The sequence below is a fragment of the Meriones unguiculatus genome, chromosome 17 (assembly GCF_030254825.1).
Source record: "Meriones unguiculatus strain TT.TT164.6M chromosome 17, Bangor_MerUng_6.1, whole genome shotgun sequence".
Lineage (NCBI taxonomy): Eukaryota > Metazoa > Chordata > Mammalia > Rodentia > Muridae > Meriones > Meriones unguiculatus.
Window position 1 is genome coordinate 26,998,586 of NC_083364.1, and position 17,962 is coordinate 27,016,547.

Genomic DNA, 17,962 nt, shown 5'->3' on the forward strand with positions numbered 1-17,962 from the left:
CAGTAGAGGAAGAAATGAGAGAAAGAAGGAATCTAGTTGCTGGAGGAACTCTATGTATCTCTCTGTGTATATCTATCTATTTATCTATCTATCATAATCTCTCTCCTCCTCTCACTGGTTGTGGACATACACGTATAGATATTACAGGAAGGTAAAAATTATTTCTAGAAAACTTAGTTCCACAAATGAATACAAAAGAAAGCCTATGTCATGAGAATGGCCACTGTTTCTGCACTTCCGACAAGAGCATCTTTGCCCCATGAGTGTACATGACCGCAACCATATTTTAAAGAGCATGCTAGTTCCTTTTTCAGCCTCTCCTAGCCATAAAGTCACACCCAACTTTTGCAGATCTCAGAAATCTGTCATCCCGGTTAATTTTTGGTTCTGTTCAGCCGTTATCTTCCTCTGTTCTCAGGCACTTTTGTCCTCTCTCCCACGAAGCTCCTCTGCACTGCATCCGTCCCTACTTCCCACACCACCGGCTCAGCTTCCTTACTCATTGGAATTTCATCTGGAAAGAGTATCTGCTGTTTCGTGTGTTTGCTGGGTGCTAGATCTGGGAGGGAAGTCATCAGCCAAATGGCTTTTTTTTTAGTGGATCTGCTACTAGCTTGAGTCCTAGTGTTGCCCTGCTCTCTGCTGGGCCAATTAATTCTACGACTTGCACTAGAAACATCCTTCCGCAAGGCCACGATCCAGTGTCCACTCCTCTTACGGGATTACCTACTTGCTCCTCTGCATGCTGGCACTGAGTGTGTGTGTGTGTGTGTGTGTGAGAGAGAGAGAGAGAGAGAGAGAGAGAGAGAGAGAGAGAGAGAGAGGGACAGAAACAGAGAGAGAGACAGAGAGAGCGCTCCCATCTCTTTTCTGACCTTTCAGTAATGAGTGTGTCCTCCATGCTTTTACGAAGAACACCTTTTCATTTGTCTTCTCCCAGCCTGATCACTGTGACCAGAGTTCTACAAGAACCGCTGCCCCACAAGTAACCTGTCTGATCTTGTTCACCAGCCCTGTTCTGTTTATGTGTGGATGGACATCTTAAACAGCCATAATACAAAGCAATGCCTTAGCCCCCACCCCCCAGTCTCCTTGGTCCTTTCGCGCTGGTGGACAAGGGACGCTGTGGTTGGCCCCATTTTCACCTCTTGCTTCTGTGGACAACAACTTCTTATCCTCAGAATCACTTCCCAGCCCTGTGCTTATATCTCTGCTAGAATGGTTGATTGCTACATCCCACCCTGTGGGCACAGGGAAGGGGCTGATGCCCAGTTGATGTCACCTGATCTTCTTGTCGTAGAGACAGACTCATGGGTAAGTGTATGTTGCAAGCTGGGTTTACCTCTTCCTCCGGAAGCATGTGTGGGCCATTAGTGGGGTGAGATAAACGTGGCTGAGCCAGAGCACTCCACTGGAAAGGAAAGGAGAGCAGCAGAGCGCTGGGAGTAGCAGAGACCGGGGGATCTCATCTCAGCCCCCACATCCATTTGTGCCTGGATGATGATCTCTTCTTGATGCTTCTTCTCCCACCCTCCCTCTTCTTCCTCTTCCTTCTTTACTCTTGCATGCGGCTGCTGTGGTTTGAACGTGCCCTCCCAAAAGCCTCAGGTGGGAACTGAATCCACAGCATTAGCAGCATTTGACAGTAGGGCCCAACAGGAAGTGTTTAAGTAAGCAGGCTCTACCCTCGTGAGTGGGTCTATGCCAATTATATGTGGGCTTGAAGCTATTAGTGTTATCTCCTACCATTCTGCCTTTTACCATGACAATATAGTCAGAAGGCCCTCACCATACAGGCCCTAGACTTTGGACTTCTTAACTTTCAAAACTGTGAAAAAATAGAGTTACTGTTTTCAAGACAGCTGTTTGGGGTGGAGTTAGCCATCTTCAGCCCCCACATGTCTGCATACAGATAGAAATGATGCATAGCTGAGCACCTATTCTGTGCCACGACATGGTCTTTTCCTCTGTAAGCCCCAAAATGGATCAAATCAATGGGCTGATCAACCTCATAATACACAGGAAGGAGAGAGGCCCGGGTGAGTGCACAGTGACCCAGCAGTGCTGCTGAGACTGAAATACTTTTTTATTGTGATTCTTCGAACTTATTTTTTCAATCATAGCTAAGTAAGTACATATATTATTAAGGTGAAGAGGGTGAAACTGTGTAGATATTTGACTGTTTGGCCTAAAAGCAATTCCATACAGTTCAGCAGCTACCAAAGAGAAGCAAAGCTGTCGGGAAGCAAAACTTAGTCTTATTCTATGTAATGGGCTCTAATGTTTTAACTCTATTATAGTGGTTCTCAACCTTCCTAGTGCTGTGACCCTTTAATACAGTTCCTCATGTTGGGGTGACCCCCAACCATAAAATTATTTCGTTGCTACGAAACAGCTTCATAGCTGTAATGTTGCTTCTGTTAGGAATCGTAACATCAATGTCTGGTGTGTAGGATATCTGATATGCTACTCCTATAGGGGTCTCGGACCACAGGTTGAGAACTGCCGCTCTTCTGTTCAGTCACTTAAAATGCATTTAAAGTGACAACATTCTGCAATGATTTTAAGACACACTAATGAGTCCTGACCTGCAGTTTAAGAAGGTACGACTCACATAAAACTGTCATAGCAACCGATCTTCTCTGGGTTTTTTTTTTTTTTTTCTCCTTGCCCTTTAATCTCAGTTGAAATCCCCTTGTAATGATCTTGAGGTATGATGTCATTAACCAGCAGCATTTCAGCTGCAGCTTGCCTGCCATGACCCAGGTCTGGCTTCTCTTTAGAGGGTCCTAAAGGGGCTGATCCTGCTCATACCTAAGGCCTGGTGCTATGGCAGTCACACTACCAGGACTAGCTTTCTGGTTTTGGTGGAATGGGAAGGAAGGTTTGTGGCAAAGGTTCTGAATATAAAGAGGTGGGGCGGGGGCAGGGAATAGGGTAGTGGACACCTGTGCCCTACCTGGCCTGCTGGGGGCAGAGTTCAAACCCTAGGGGACATTGTATGATCTGGTGTTTGAGGGTAAAGGGATGAGGGCAGTATGGCCCTGTCCTGGCACGGAAGAGACTCTTGAGCACTGGCAGCATGCCCACAGAAACAGCCCAGGATCAAGAGGACAAAAAGGCTTGCCCAGGAGAACAGCTGTGAAATTGGGCCTGTGGAGTTGGATTGCAGGGGTGCCTGGCATATGCCCCTAGGGGTGTGAGAAATCCTAAGAGAAACCTTTATAGGTGCAAAGACACAGCTTGAGCCAAAAGGGTAGCAGCTACTGAGATGTGTTGTCTCGCTGGCTGATAGGGCTAGGGAAATGCAGATTCCACTAAGCGAATAATCACATTACAAAACAGTGTACTTGCAGAGTGCATCACCAAGAGCACTTTCAAGCATATGTTTCTCAGTGAATGCCAGGTGGGCAGGGAGCAAGCAATGGCTGTGGGAGAGTGATGGACATTCGTAGGAAGGCCAAGGTCACATAGCCAGAAAGAAACAGTGCAAGGATGCTAATTTGTCTTCAGACTGCTGGTCCTGCTTCTTCTACCATTTAGGTCATCTCCACGGCAGCAATATTAAACCACCCAAACACACCGGTGAACTAGAAGCAAAGAAAACCAGGATTCGGAAAAATGGGTACCAACCCCTCCTGTAGGTGCTATTTTTTTAAATCTAATCTTATGCCTCTATCTCCCTTCTCCACCCCTTCTTAATACTTTCCAGTACTCCAGCATGGGGAGAGGGGGCAGAGTTCTCTTTGGCTACTTCCAGCTGGTTAGAGTTGTGGAGTTCTTTGGGGCAATACCAGTTTCAGTTGTCAGGATCTCTAGCAGTCCAGCAACAGCAAACACAGCAGAAGGATGAACCAGCAACAGCACAGGGAGCGGTAGCCTTCTTTCTTGGAGATCTTTTCAAAGCATCTTCTTTCTGTGCTTCAGTAGTTATATCCTCTCAGAGTCCTCAGAATTGAACTAATAGCAGCTGGCAAAGACCACACTCCTCTCTAAGCTGCATGAAGCAATTATCAGCTGTGGACAAACTAAAAGCATCCCCACATCCCACAGTGGAAAATTTTATATCAACTGGTTCCAACAAGAAAACAAGTGAATACTTAGAAACCTGAACAGTGTTTCCCTTAACAGTGATCAGAGGAAGGAAGATACAAGGGAAGTCTGCAGGTTTACCCCTCTGTTAAAGCAGAAGTAGGACCTGAAAGAAAGGACCAACTTCCCTCCATTCAGCTGGGAGCCCAGACACCATGCTCAGGCACTTTTAGGACAGCAGCTGAGGGCGTGGTGGAGGCAGCCAAAGGCTAGGCCAGAGAGAAGGTGGGTAGGGGTCCTGGATCCATCCGCTCCAGGTGACATCACCATGGGGGTGTTATGAGTTGAGGATTCTGCAGATAAGACCTCACAACGGCAGAAATTGAGAGCCTGAAGCTACTCATCATCCGCTTGGTGTCCTGCAAGCTCCGGAAGTTGCCAAAGCTGATAAAGGAGCTGCAGACAGCAACCCAAGCACACCATTTCAGCTAAGCATGAAGCCGCACACGCTGAAGATCATGCCGAGAAGATTCATACAGTCTGGAGTTGGGTCATCCAAAGCCATTTGCACTCGCTCAGCAGAGGATTATCCCTCAGACTTTGCTGGGCCTCTGTGGGTCGGACATATTATTGGCGGAAATAACAAACTGAAGACCACGCTGTCCGCCTTTCGATAACTGGGATTTTTAAAGAAACCAGAACTTCCTCTCTACCCTCCAACTATTTCCTGCTCCCCAAGTTCCTCGTGATCCCAGGCAATGAGTCATCACAGAGCATTTGGCTTGGTGCTCCACAATCTGTCTTCAGAACAGACTGCCAAAACTGGACTTGGTTGTTGTTTTTCCTGGGGGTTGGAAGGGCAGGACACAGGAGGCTGCTGATGGTGCCTAATTGTTGCCTTGCCTATCACTGGGACCCATCACTCAATATTCAACGTAAAGCACCTGACCTTTTCCAACCTAAGTCTTTAGAGCAGTACTTACGTCTCTACTTCCCTTGGAGGGATGATAATCCAAGAAAGCTGCTTGTGCTCCGGCCTGTGGGCAATTGGGAGGATGTGGAACCTTAACGTAAGAAAGTTAGGTCATGGAGGGCATGTTCTTGAGGGGATACAGGGAGCCCAGTTCCTTCTCTTCCTGTCTCTTCACTTCCTGTTTGTTGTGAGGTGAGCAGTGTCTTCTCACATGCCTTTGCCGTAATGTGATGCCTCCCAGATTCAAAGATAACAAGGCCAAACAACTATGAACTCAAGTTTCTGAAACCAAGAGAAAAGCCAAACTCCCTTTCTTTTAAGTTGATTGATTGATGCTTGTTATAGGAACCGAAAGCTGATGAACACAGAGACTGTAGGAGAGCAAGCCTGAAGATGGGAAGTATTGTATATATGAGCTGAGTGATTGGGAGTTTGGCATTACTGGATCATTTTTTTCCCTTGAGAAATAGTCGTGAATATCTCTAGCGTTAGGACTCAGTAGCCAGAGGTGAAGCTGCAGAGTCGGGCAGGAGTTGGACTGTGGGAAAACTTAGGGTTAGGTAGACCAGATGATTTATTATTCAAACCAGGATGCTTGGGGTTGGGAGTCCCCAGCTATACCTCAGGATAATGGGGTTAACGTGGAGTGGTGCTGGGGATGCTGGGATGTCTACTCTCTCTTCTAGGGACTACAGAAGAAATTTTGCATAGGCACAATGAGGCACACTTCAGAGCTTCAGCAGGAAGGTAACAGAACCAGATTTACATTGTTGTTATGCAACCTGACTGGAAAAAAACCAATCAGTTATTAGCAGGACTGTTAGCCGAGCACTTGTCCATAGACAACGTGGAGAATTTATTCAGGGAGCCGACAAACAGTTACACAGTACATTAGAAGATCTATGAGTAGCCCGAGCCTCCAACAACGTAAGTGAAAATGACAAAAAGTTTTGAAGGCTTGCTTTTGGGATCCAAAGGGTGTTTCTGCTCTCTGCATCTCTGCAGAACAAGAGCAGCAGACTCCTTTACTGGCGTGCATAAAATATGCTTCCAGTTCTGTTGATGCCGTAGACCCAATGCTAGCTCTCCAACCACATCAGTGATGAGCATGAAGTATGTCATGTAACTCCAAAAATGCTCAACAGGAATGCATGCTGACAGAAGATGACAGTCGGGCATCCATCTCCCTCCTCAGGTGGCTCTGCACGATGGTTAGAGCGGTAAAGGATGGTTTAGCCTCATAATCAAATGAGAGTGAAGGTACTGGGTGCACACTTCATGCACGCATGCTCGCATGTTTCTCTCTCTTTTTAAACCCTCACTGTTAGTCAGTACTCTCAGGCTACATTACAGTTTCTAAAAACAAGTATTGTCCAAAGCTGGAAGAGCCTGAGTGGGAGCATGTGAATGAACGAAGGGAGGTAGAGAAAATTTAAATTAGAAAGGATAAAGCCTGCTGGGGGAGCAACTGAATGAGAAAAATCTCAAAAAGCGCAGCAGTGTAAAGTTTATTGCAGCTCAGATGCAGGCCTTTGTGGCTTGAAGGCCACATCACATGGCATGCTTCTATCGTCCTGACAATGCATTGTGCTTACCTCTCTTTATGGGTTTGTGCAATCTCTGGCATGTTGTTTTGGAATCATACCGTAGTAAGCAATGAATAAATGAACCTTAGAGAGAGTTAAGTCAGGAGACCACTAAGACCAGACTATAAGGACAAACGCTGTCATTACTGTTAATGTTTGGATGATAAGTTCTTGTTATAAATATAACCTTTAGTAGCTTGAAGGGGGTAGTCTGTAGGAAAATGAGTACATCACCTTGATACAGGCTGGCATTAGGGTCTATAGCCCCCAAATGGACCTGTAGAACATTGTGTTGGAGGGTCATGGCCAAGTCACTTAGTTTCTATTTCAACAACATAATTGTGCTTTTTCCCTAGCTTCTCACTCTCTTGATGTGTGCTCAAAGGTTCAGCCAAAACTTGTGATTGTCTAGGAGGAGGATGAATTGTCTCTTTGTCTCAACTGAGGGCTTGTGTCACCCTTGAGCTGTGGCCTTGACCTCCTGCTGGTTTGGGAGCTCCTGTCCCTTCAGTCCCATGGAGCTCACAAGCACAACACAGCTATCTACATTTATTTATTTATTTACTTTCAAAGAATTATCTGTGTGTGTGTGTGAGAGAGAGAGTTTATGTTGGATATGTGCACATGAAACCCATGGAGGTCAGAAGAGGACATCAAATTCCCTGGAGCTAAAGTAACAATGTGACCTACCTGATGGGTGGTAGGATCCAAACTTGGGTCTTCTGCAAGAGAAATATTTACTCTTAACCACTGAGCTGTCTCTCAAGTCTCTGTCTTTACCTTTTAAAGGATTTTGTTGTTGGACATTGATTAGAAGGTGTGTTTGGGTGATAGATTGGACAGCCTGGAGGCAGAAAGACAACAAAGGTGGTGATTGCTATTACACATGGAGAAGTTGGGAAGGGCTGGGGGTCACGGTGGTGGTGACATAAAAAAAGGAGGAAGGAACTTAATAAGACATGAAAGCAACTGAGATCTTTGAAATTTTATAAATGGAGGCAGAAAGGGAAAAGAAATGACCTTTCTTCGGTGGTCCCCCCCAGCCGCAGAGAATAGCTTCCTGGACCCTCAGCAGAGACCAGAGCCCACTAATAACACCAAACCCATAAAGCAGAGAACTTTCATCTTCTTTAGGAAACAAATTCCAAATTGCCATCATTATTATTGATGCACTTTGGGCTATTAAAAAAAAATAAGGATTACACTAATGTAGTGGAAGTTTTGGTTCTTTAAAAACTCAGCTATGTTACATAAACAGGTTTTTGTTTTAATCTCAAGTGTGGAATATGGAGCTGCTTTTAGTTTGTCCATAGCTGATAATTGCTTCATGTGGCTCAAAGAGGGGCGTGGTCTTTTCCAGCTGGAGGACTCACGGAGAGAGAAAAGAATGCTTTGGAGAACCCTCCGAGAGAGAGAGACAGAGACAGAGAGAGAGAGACAGAGACAGAGAAACAGAGAGAGACAGAGACAGAGAGAGAGAGAGAAAGAGAGAGAGAGAGAGACAGAAAACACTTTGAAGAACGCTTCTCCAAGAAGAGAGAAGGCTGGTTCCATGGTTTGCTGGTTAGTTGGACTGTTGGATATCCTGACTGTGAGACTAGTATTTTCCCAAAGAACCCAATGACCCTAATGAATAGGAACTAAGTCTAAAGAGAACTATGTCCTCTTTCCCTTCTAACCTTTTTTCTCTCCTACCTGGTATCACGGGGTTGAAAGGGAGGTAGAGGTTTAAGGAATCCAAAATAAGATACTTAAAAAATAGCACCTACACGCTAATACAAAGATACTGTGATGATCAGGTAGTCATTTTGGTAGCTGAGGAGGCTATCGAGTGTCTGGTGGGTTGCTAACACATGCTGAATGTGTGGATGTGCCAGACAAAGATGATCAGGAGGTTGAGTCTTCATTGAGCCACATAGATGGTAATTTACTCCACACCACTTTTTCTTTTTTTTTGTCTTTTCTTCTTTGAGAAAAGTCTCACACTGTTGCCCAAGCTGTCTACTCATGAGGTAGCCTAGGTACCCAGGCCTAGAACTCAAAGTTCGTCTCTGCCTCCGTCTCCTTCATGCTGAGATTGCAGGTGGACATTATGATTACTCACTTTTTAAAAAATCTTCTAATTTGTATGGTTCTAAGAGTTTCTAAATTTCTGACTTATGAATCTGTTGTTTCTGGAATTTTGCACTTAATACTTTTGGACCAACTGACTACAAGTAACTGAAGCCACGGAAAATGAGACCGTAAATTGTAGACGTTACTATACTGGGCTTAGATTTAGACAAGCTATGTTTGGGGACTCTATGAGATATCTGGGGATGTCAGTAGATGGCTGTGAGTCCAAATCATGCAGAAAGATCTAGAGACACAGTTGAAGCTCGTCATATTGTAGAAAGATGCTAAGAGGGTTGAAAGATATTTGATCCCATTGTGAACCCCAAAACTGTGAACTCTAAAACTCTGTGTCTTTGGTGTGGTTGAGCCCTATCACACACCTTTAATCCAAGAGCTTTCTGTTAACTTTAATGAGGTTAACCCTAAGTCAAGAGGTGGAGCAAGAAACCAGCTGACAGGGATTAAAGAGTAGAAGGGACTTTGAGTTGAGGGATATCTAAGACAGGGTGGAGAAGAAGAAGGGCTATGGCTTTAGCCCAGGCTTCAGCTCCTCAGCTCCCTGGCTTTTTGGGCTTTAAGCTAGCAAGCCTTTGGCGTTGGATTCTTTTTGCCTTTTGCTGCTGGGCTGTCAGCTGAGCTGGTGAGCCTTTTGGGTTTTTTCCATCCAGACTTGAGCTGAGAAAAAAAAGGTCAGCTGGTTACTTTCTCTACCTCTCTAAGCGAGCAGATTTTCACCCCGGCATCTGGCTCCTGAGTCTTTGTTGGTAAAATAAAATGGTTGGAATTTTTCTTCTTTTAAGCAACATTTTGGCACCCAATATGGAGCTTGAACCCACAACCCTGGGACTAAAGAGTCTCATGCTCTACCAACTGAGCTAGCTGGGCATTCTTCAAGAGCTACCTCAAATTGGAAGGCTGGTTTGCTGAGGGAAGGATTTCCATACGATTCACCTCCTCTTTGGCTTTTCCCCCCAAAAGCAGATCATGCTGAGCAAGAGTTTACAGCTGTCCCAATGCTCGCCTTGGGTTCTAACGGTGCAAGTCTGCCTTTCCTGATTGAGCTCAGTGCCCCAGAGCGTGGTCTTTGCTGTAGTTTCAGTTCCACTCGTGTGGCTTTGTTGGCTGGCTTGGCAGAGGTGTTGTGGGGCAGAAGTGTGTTGTGCTGCCAATCATGGGTTTCACCTCCAACTGCAGGTTCGTATCTGGCTTCCCCTAAGAGCCAGCTTCCCACACCAGGCTGCTGAGAAGCCTGGGGTGGAGAGCTTGAGCTCATAGCCCTTTTTTCTTCTCCACGCTGTCTTAAACACCCCTCAACTCAAAGTCCCCCCTACTCTTTAATCCATGTCAGTTGCTTTCTCACTCCATCTCTTGACCTGGGGTTAACTTTATTAAATGCACAAAGCTCTTGGGTTAAAGGTGTGTGCTAGGGATGGACTGAACCACACCACAATCACCTGTTTGCAATAAAAAGTTCTTGGATTAAAGGTGTGTGATAGGGCTCAACCACACCAAACGGGGTTTTACAGTTCACAATGTTGGGGTTCACAGTGGGATCAACCTAAGAGGGTCAAAAACATTCTCATGCATACATAGTGTGTTTCATGAGACTGGTAGATGCATTAGCTTCCCATCACTATAATGAAATACCCGACACAAAGTACTTATGAAGTAAAGAGGTTTATTTTTGCTAATGGCTCTGGAGTTCAAGCCAAGATTAGGTAGTTGTACTTGTTTAGGCCTCCATGTGGTGACAGAACATGATAGGGATATCTGTCTCATGAAGTACTCACATCTCAAACCAGAAGGCAGATGCCGTAGATGTCACCCAGAACCCAGAGACCTTCCAGAGGCCAACTGCTAGCCAGTCCACAGGGTTTCATTTTGTTTTTGAGCAGTATTTGAGACAGGCTTGCCTCAAATTTATTGTTTAGCCAAGGACCTTTAAATTCTGACTTTCCCGTCCCGGTGCTGACTGCAGACATCATGTCAGCACTCCTGGCCAGCAGAGTCTTTTGCTACTAACAGCCCAGCGACAAGCCTTAATTTATGGATCTTTGGAAGACAACACCCAGATACAAATCATAGCTGTGGGTTAATACAATTTCCTATTCCCTCTTGACAACTTTCTTTCAAAAAGTAAACTTTACCCCAGTCACAGGATATTTCATTAACACTCTACTAACTTGTGAAAATGAACGAGCTCATGATTTCTCTCCTGCAAAGACCTGCCCCAACTTCTCCTTTTCCTTAATTATGTTATTATTTCCCACAAAATAGTTTGATTTGTTACTGTGAGGACTGTGTGACATGGATCTGTGCCGGTGGTTTGCAGAGCTCAGTGGTTTTGATCCATAGTTGCCATGGGAGATGGGGAAATGGCCTCCTGACTAGAGGAAGGATACTAGCTGCAAAATTGTAGGGATAGGGGGCTTCTGGTTTATTTCTTTAACTTATTTTTTTTCTTTTCAGTTTAATTATGGATCTTTAAGAGTTTACACAGTCCATATGTTAAAACTATGCAGATGTATTCAGCAAACTGTCTGACCTTTCCACCCCCCAGACCACATCTGCACAGTTCTCATCTCCACTCCAGCCAGGGACTGCCCTCAGTCTCTCAGATGTTCTTCCATTTTCTTCTTCTTCTTCCTTGTTTGAAACCAAGTTTTAGAGTCTACCTAAAGTTCTCACCTTGTTTTTATTGAAACCATCCTTGCTATTTCTCAGCATCAGAACTCAGATTCACCACAGTTTATTTCACAGCTTCTCCATTGGCAGACACTTGTGTTATTTCCATATGTTCATTGTCGTAAACCAAACAATGTAAATCACCTTTGTGACTGTGTTATTTGGACTTATATATAACTATAAGGTGCACTCCAAGACGTGGGCATTTGTGACGCCAGTGTTCTATTTTAGTAGACATTAGCAAGCTGTACAGTGCAGTGGCTATTCCTACTTCCATTCCTGGCATCAATGGGGGTTATTCTTCCCTTCAGTGTTACCTAACTGCAAACTGATGGTAGGAGAAAATAGCATAATGCCGTTGTCTTGATTTATCTTTCTCTTTGTTTGAGAAACATGGAGTGTACTGGTTAGTTTTTATCAACTAGAATTAGCTGGAAAGAGGGACACTCGGTTGAGGAATTGCCTAAATCCTACCAGCCTGTAAGCAAGTTTGGGAGCCATTGTCTTGACTAATGATTGATGTGGGAGGGCCCAACCCACCATGAACGGGTCCTGGGATGTATTAAGACATAATAATAACTGAGAGCCGGGTGGTGGTGGTACATGCCTTTAATCTCAGCACAAGGGAGACAGCGAGTGGATCTGGGTTCGAGGCCAGTCAGGTCAACAGAGAGAGAGTTCCAGGACAGGAAGGGCTACACAGAGAAACCCTGTCTGGAAAAACAAACAGGCAAAACCTAACAAACCAGCTGAGACTGCCTCGGAGAGCAAGCCAGTAAGCAGCACTTCTCCATGGCTTCTTTGTCAGTTCCTGCCCTGAATAAAGCCTTTCTCCTCCCAAGTTTCTTGTAGTCATGGTGTTATCATAGCCGCAGAGACGCAAATAGGACATGGGGTATACTTTTTCTCTGTGCCCTTATGAATCGTTATGTAAACTACTTGTTAATAACTAAAAGTTTGTTAGCCCCACCCTGTCCTGCCCCCCCCCCCCCCGCAATGTGCTAGAAACAGAAGGTTGGGTCTTTGGGAAGTAAGTAATGAAATGTAAACCTCTCACCAGGGAATGAGTGTGCTCATGAGAAGATGGCCCTCCCCACCGCCCTGAGAGGACACAGATGGTAAGTACTTCCTGTGAACCAGGAAGCCCTCACAAGACACTGAATCTGAATGTCTCAGCTACTAAAACTGTAGAAACAAAATCCCTTTTTGCTGTTCCATCCGGTGGTACTTTGTTGTAGCTTCCTAAATACATGAAGACAATAACCTTCAACATTCATTGAGTTGTTACGCTTTCAAAAAAAAATGAATATATATCTACATATAGGACTTTTGTCTAACAAAAGTTATTTTCTTATATAAAAGAAAAACAATATGGAAAAAGCATGTGTCCTGTATTACCATTTTAAAAGAGCGGCGTGACTATGTTAGAGGTGGTCCATCAAAACTGCCCATATTTAACAGTTTCTGATCTATAAAAATGAAGGTCTTATAGTGTAGCAGCAGTCCTGAATTTGAGTTAGATTTTCAGTATGAACTTGTGATGTCTTTTATGTGGCGTAAGTCCTTGTTTTCTAGTCCATCCAAAAGCAGATGCGCTGTGTCACCCAGTACATGTCTGGTGACTAAGAACTGGGCAACCCATTGTGTAAATCAACCGGGGAAGAAAGGCCAGTGTCCCACTCAAGCAGGGACAGAAAGCAAAGGGGTGAGCACCTCCCTCGCCTTTTTGTTCCATGGGGGATTTCATTTACTTGGGACGAGGCCTGACCACACGGAGGCAATGGTGTGAGACCCAGCTCTCATGGATACACCCAGAAGTGGGGCTGAATCTGGTCATTTTTTGTTCACTCCCTTGGGCCCAACGTCTCCATCACAAACCAGAATGCTGTTGTTGCTGCAGTGGGCAAAGCACAGCAATGGAGCCCTTGGGCTCTGAGGTCGAGTGGTCATGGACTTTTAAGGTTGTGTCCTCCCTACTCTGAGCGCAAGGTTTTTTGCTTGTTTGTTTTGTTTTGTTTAGCCAAGAAGTGAAAATAACAAAAGTTTGTGGGGTTGTGGTGCGCCTTAACTTAGATGTGTAGACTAAGTGTTGACAGTTGCTAACTATTGCTGCTACCCATGGCTCCAGCACCACAGGATGGCTCAGGGAGGGAGACCAGCAGTATCTTGGAAATCACAGAATTCTGTCCTTGGACCCTCATTCAGAGATGCACCCTTTCCTATGAGGACCGCTGGAGTAAGAGCTAAAATAGGTTCTTCAAATCGTAGCCACCCCTATTCTCCAGGCCCATTGGCTCTGAAGACCTTGTGTTTAAAAAAAAAAAAATATTCCAAGTGGATTGCAGCTCACAGAGCAGGGAGGAGCCTAGTCACCAAAAGGAAGGGTTTAGTGAGTGGCCTCCGGCCACCTAGAAGGGGAAGTTGCTAGAAGAGAAAGATGGGTGAGCTGGGATTAGCACCTGTCTAGAAGAAAAGAGCTGGTTGCAGACCAGTACTTGCATTTCCTTCCAGCTGAGCTATGGTAGAAAACGTGGAGATGGAACTTCCTCCTGTCCCTTGAACCTCTGTTTGTAAGAATCTCATGCTTCTATGCATTTGGGTACATGGGTGTCTATGGCACCCCAAGAAATGCTGGCGGTGGAGTTGAGGCGATTCTCACTCTTTACAAAGATCACGAATAGTTTTTAGGTTTCAGAATAAAGAGCTACTTCCATCTGGGAAAAGAAAAAGGCACTTTCCGCGTGGCACAGGAAACGTGATTCCTCTGGCTGAAAAGTTCCAGGTTCGTACTTTCTCTGTGAGGGGAGACATGTGATCCCCAGAGCCTCAAACCCCATCAGCTTCTCACTAGAGCTGGAGACCAGGACCTCAGGACTCACGGCCACTCCTTTCGGGAGTGAGACTGCCTGTGTGAGACACCTTGTGTCCCTGTCACCTCCCACATGGAGTCTCTTCCTTGCCATGCTGGCCCCTTCCCGATTTGGATCTCAGATCTGCTAGGTTTTGCTCCCTGGTAGATTTCCATTCCATTGATCATGTGTGTTCTTTTCCCAAGTTCCATGATGAGCCATCTCAAAACTGAAATTATTTCTGCTCAAATGAACCGCTCATGAATTTCTGGGTTTGTGTTTCGTAGCAAGAATCCCAGAGCAGGTAGCAGGTCATATGATCACAGTTTGACAGGAGTCTCGGGCCAGTGAATAATGAATGAGTCTTTATAAAACGTGACCTGGATACAAATTCATTAATTTGCTAGAAGTTGCTGTGTTCTGATACTCCTGAGCCTGAGGGCAAAGCCAAAGTCCTGACTGCGTCATGTTGGCACATCAGAAAAGCGGCTGAGCCGCTGTAGGCCAGGAGCACTGAGCCAGAACAGAGGTCGGGCTGTCACCATAAAAGCGGTGAGGAGGACCAGAAGCCTTTGCCCTATGCCAGCGACTGCTCTGTGAAAAAGCGCAAGGTTGGCCTCCCACCAAGACACAAGGTTCCCAAATAGAGCCCATGGCCTAGAGGGAGAGGAGAGCCAGCTAAAAATAGCTGTGACATCTCCACATTCATTTTCTTCTTTCTTTTCAGTTTTTTTTTTTTTTTTTAATTCTTCAGCAAATTCACCTAAAATAGTCTGGAAACAGCCCTCCTTCCTCCCGACCCTGTAAGTAGAAAAAGAAAACAGAGAGTAGAGAGGTCAAGATGTAAAGAATCTGGGAGGTCAAGTTTCTGTCCAAACTCACCAAGTGTCCCCTCCAGAGTGACACCCATGTCTACCCTCCATTGAAAGCTGCCTCCCCAAGGAACAGGGCAAAAGCCTGTAGGGCTGCAAAAACTGGCCCAGGCTCACGTTGGCAGCGGATGGGTGGCTGGCCTCCAGTTTCTCTGTGCAGTTCCCAGGTCCAGGGATCTGGGCAAGTCGCATTAGGTGGTGACGTCCACAGGTCGCAAACAGAAAGAAGCCACCATGGGGAATTTACCTAGCAATGGAGTCAGGAGAGGAGCAGATCTTCAGAGTCAGCACCTAGAGAAAACGGTGGACTCTCCTTCCTCCTTGTCGTTATCTCTAACACCCTGAAGGACCAGCTTCTCCAGGGCAGTTTGACTCAGACCTCTCCAGTGGGCCTCAATGAGACAGGGCCACTCGAGGGTTTGAAGGACAAATCCAGAGCCAAGGTTCGCAGCAGAAGGACAAAGAGCCAGTCTGTCCTTCACAGTCCAGACATCACAGTGACAGCTTGAAGGAATCTGGGCTACATAGCCGCCTGCCCGGATCATAGACACAGTGATAATTCCAATAAGCACCAGTCTAGAAGCTTCTTTACTTTGTATGAAATGTCTGCCACAGGCTTGTGCGGCAGCACTGTTCTAGGGAGATTCTAGAAACTTCTTCGGCGATGAGTCTTAGCTAGAGGGAGTAGGTAGCATACCTGCGGGGTATGCTTTGGAAGGTTCTATCTGGCCCCTGGTCTTTTTCTCTGCTTCCTGTCTTCCATGAGGTGAGTGGCAGCTACCACGTGTTCTATTTCTATGACGCCCTGGCTCACCATGGGCCCAGAATCAGCAGAATCATGGACTAAGGACTTGGACCTTGGAAGCTGTGAGACAATCAGTTTCTCTCCTCAGGCTCTAACAGCCCCATTAAAAAAAAAAAAAAAAAAAAAAAAAAAAAAGTAAGTTTGCGTATTTACCATTGTGTAAACTTAGGCAAAAGCTTTATTCCTGATGGAGTTAGCATTGGGCCTTCCCTACATCGTAATCATGAGCAAATCAGATAATGTATATTAAGGTACAGTATCTGACAGAGAGTAAAACGTGCTATAATTATTACAATTTTATTAACTAGCATTTTTATAAGATTGTTACTGTTTTTTTTTTAATTTAAAAATGTACTATTGTGTGTGTACCTGATGACATGTGTACCATGGAACACGTGTGGAGGGCAGAGGACAACTCTGTGGCGTCAGTTTTCTCTGTCCGCCTTTAATTGGGTTCCAAGGGCCAATGTCACCGGATGTGTGCAGCAAGTACTTTTGTCCCCTGAGCCATCTCACTAGTCTAAATTACTATTATCTTTAAGAACGGTGTGGTATCTTCCTGGAAGACCAAAAAAAAAAAAAATTGATTTCACAAAGATACAAAAAAAAATGAATTAAACTTCAAACTTGATATTTAAAAGTAGAAGAGGGATTTGCATATTCCAAGGTGTCATGTGACTATTGTGGTTACAGGGAATCTGTTCCTAGACGAATAAACCTTCCCTCCCTTTGACAGATTGGCGGGCCAATGGGCCTCATGGGCTTGACATGTGCTCTTAGTCCATATTCAAAGGTGAATGATGACTTTGAGCTAGGTCTCAGTCAGTCACCGTCACCACCCGGGTACCTGTCACTTGCCCCCCACTCTCTGTAGCACCGATTCACCCCACAAATGATTTTTGAGCTTCTGCTGTGTGTTAGATAGTGAGATATGTGTCAGGCTCCTCCCTGGTGGACCAGATGCTTGGTGTCCTCCCGCTCCCCATCACTGGGGCTAGCAATGGGCATAGGTGGCATTTGCCCCGTGTGTTTTCTCTACGCAGCGGCCCTTCCGGTGACAGAAGCTTTGTGGTTACGTTGTGTGGCACGTCCCTGAGGGTGAGGTGCGACTACCAACACACCAGCTCCTTCCCTCACTCCTGCCAGCACAGCATTGCTCTGGTCCAGTCTCACAAGACAGTCCTGTGGGATACGGTCCACGCCTGCCTCTCAGCACCTCCCCACCACACAGGGCTCTCCTGCAGCCGCTCAGCTTTCACACCACCCCCTTCGCCTTACCCTATCTTTCCTTAACATCCTCTCCACACCTTACATTATGTCTCAACTTCCCCTGACCTCCATCTTACTCTCCTTCCTAGATCCTTGATTCCAGCCGGAGTCTCCTCTGACTTTGACTGTCCTGCCATTTTAACCCAGCTCCTGTCCCTAGAGCATCTTGTTTTCTTAATCCTCAGGAGTTCCTTCCCTAGGCGTGGCCCTGTTCCCCTCTACCCATTTTAATTCATGACACCCCTCTCCATCATACACACCCAGCAAGCATTGCCTCCCCGAGAGTTCCTTACATATTGTTTTTTTGTTTTGTTTTTTTTTTTTATGTTTATTTAACTTGTGTGTGCACACGTGTGTGAATGTGGGTGTGCCACCGTGTGTGTGTGGAGGTCAGAGGGCAACTAGAGGGAGCCAGTTCTCTCCATTATGTGGATTGAGGGGATGAACACTCGAGTTGTCAGGCTTGGCTGCAAGTGGCATTTTCCCTCAGAGCCGTCTTGCTGGTCCCACCAGGTTTTTTCTCTTTCCCTATTGTCCTTCCACCTGCTATAGGCCCTATGACCCCTGACCTCTTACTAGGAGCATCACCTTCTGTCTGGGTCCAAGATCCTTTCTGATTTTCATGAACGTATTTTTCCCTTCTATAAAAAGTTTATTTTCCAATATTCTGCACTTTATAAAAATGTCAGTTTTATAAATATTAAGGAGGCAACAGTAGAGAGGGGGTGGGCAGATATGTCAAGAATTGAGAACACGTCGGGCTGGAAAAAGATTCA

At 45.5% G+C, this 17,962-nt stretch overlaps 1 pseudogene; it reads right to left on the reverse strand.

Annotated features, from left to right (window-relative positions):
* Nucleotides 1–4,355: 4,355 nt before the first annotated feature.
* On the reverse strand, nucleotides 4,356–15,304 carry LOC110548127 (PAT complex subunit Asterix-like; annotated as a pseudogene).
* Between the last annotated feature and the right edge of the window lie 2,658 nt (nucleotides 15,305–17,962).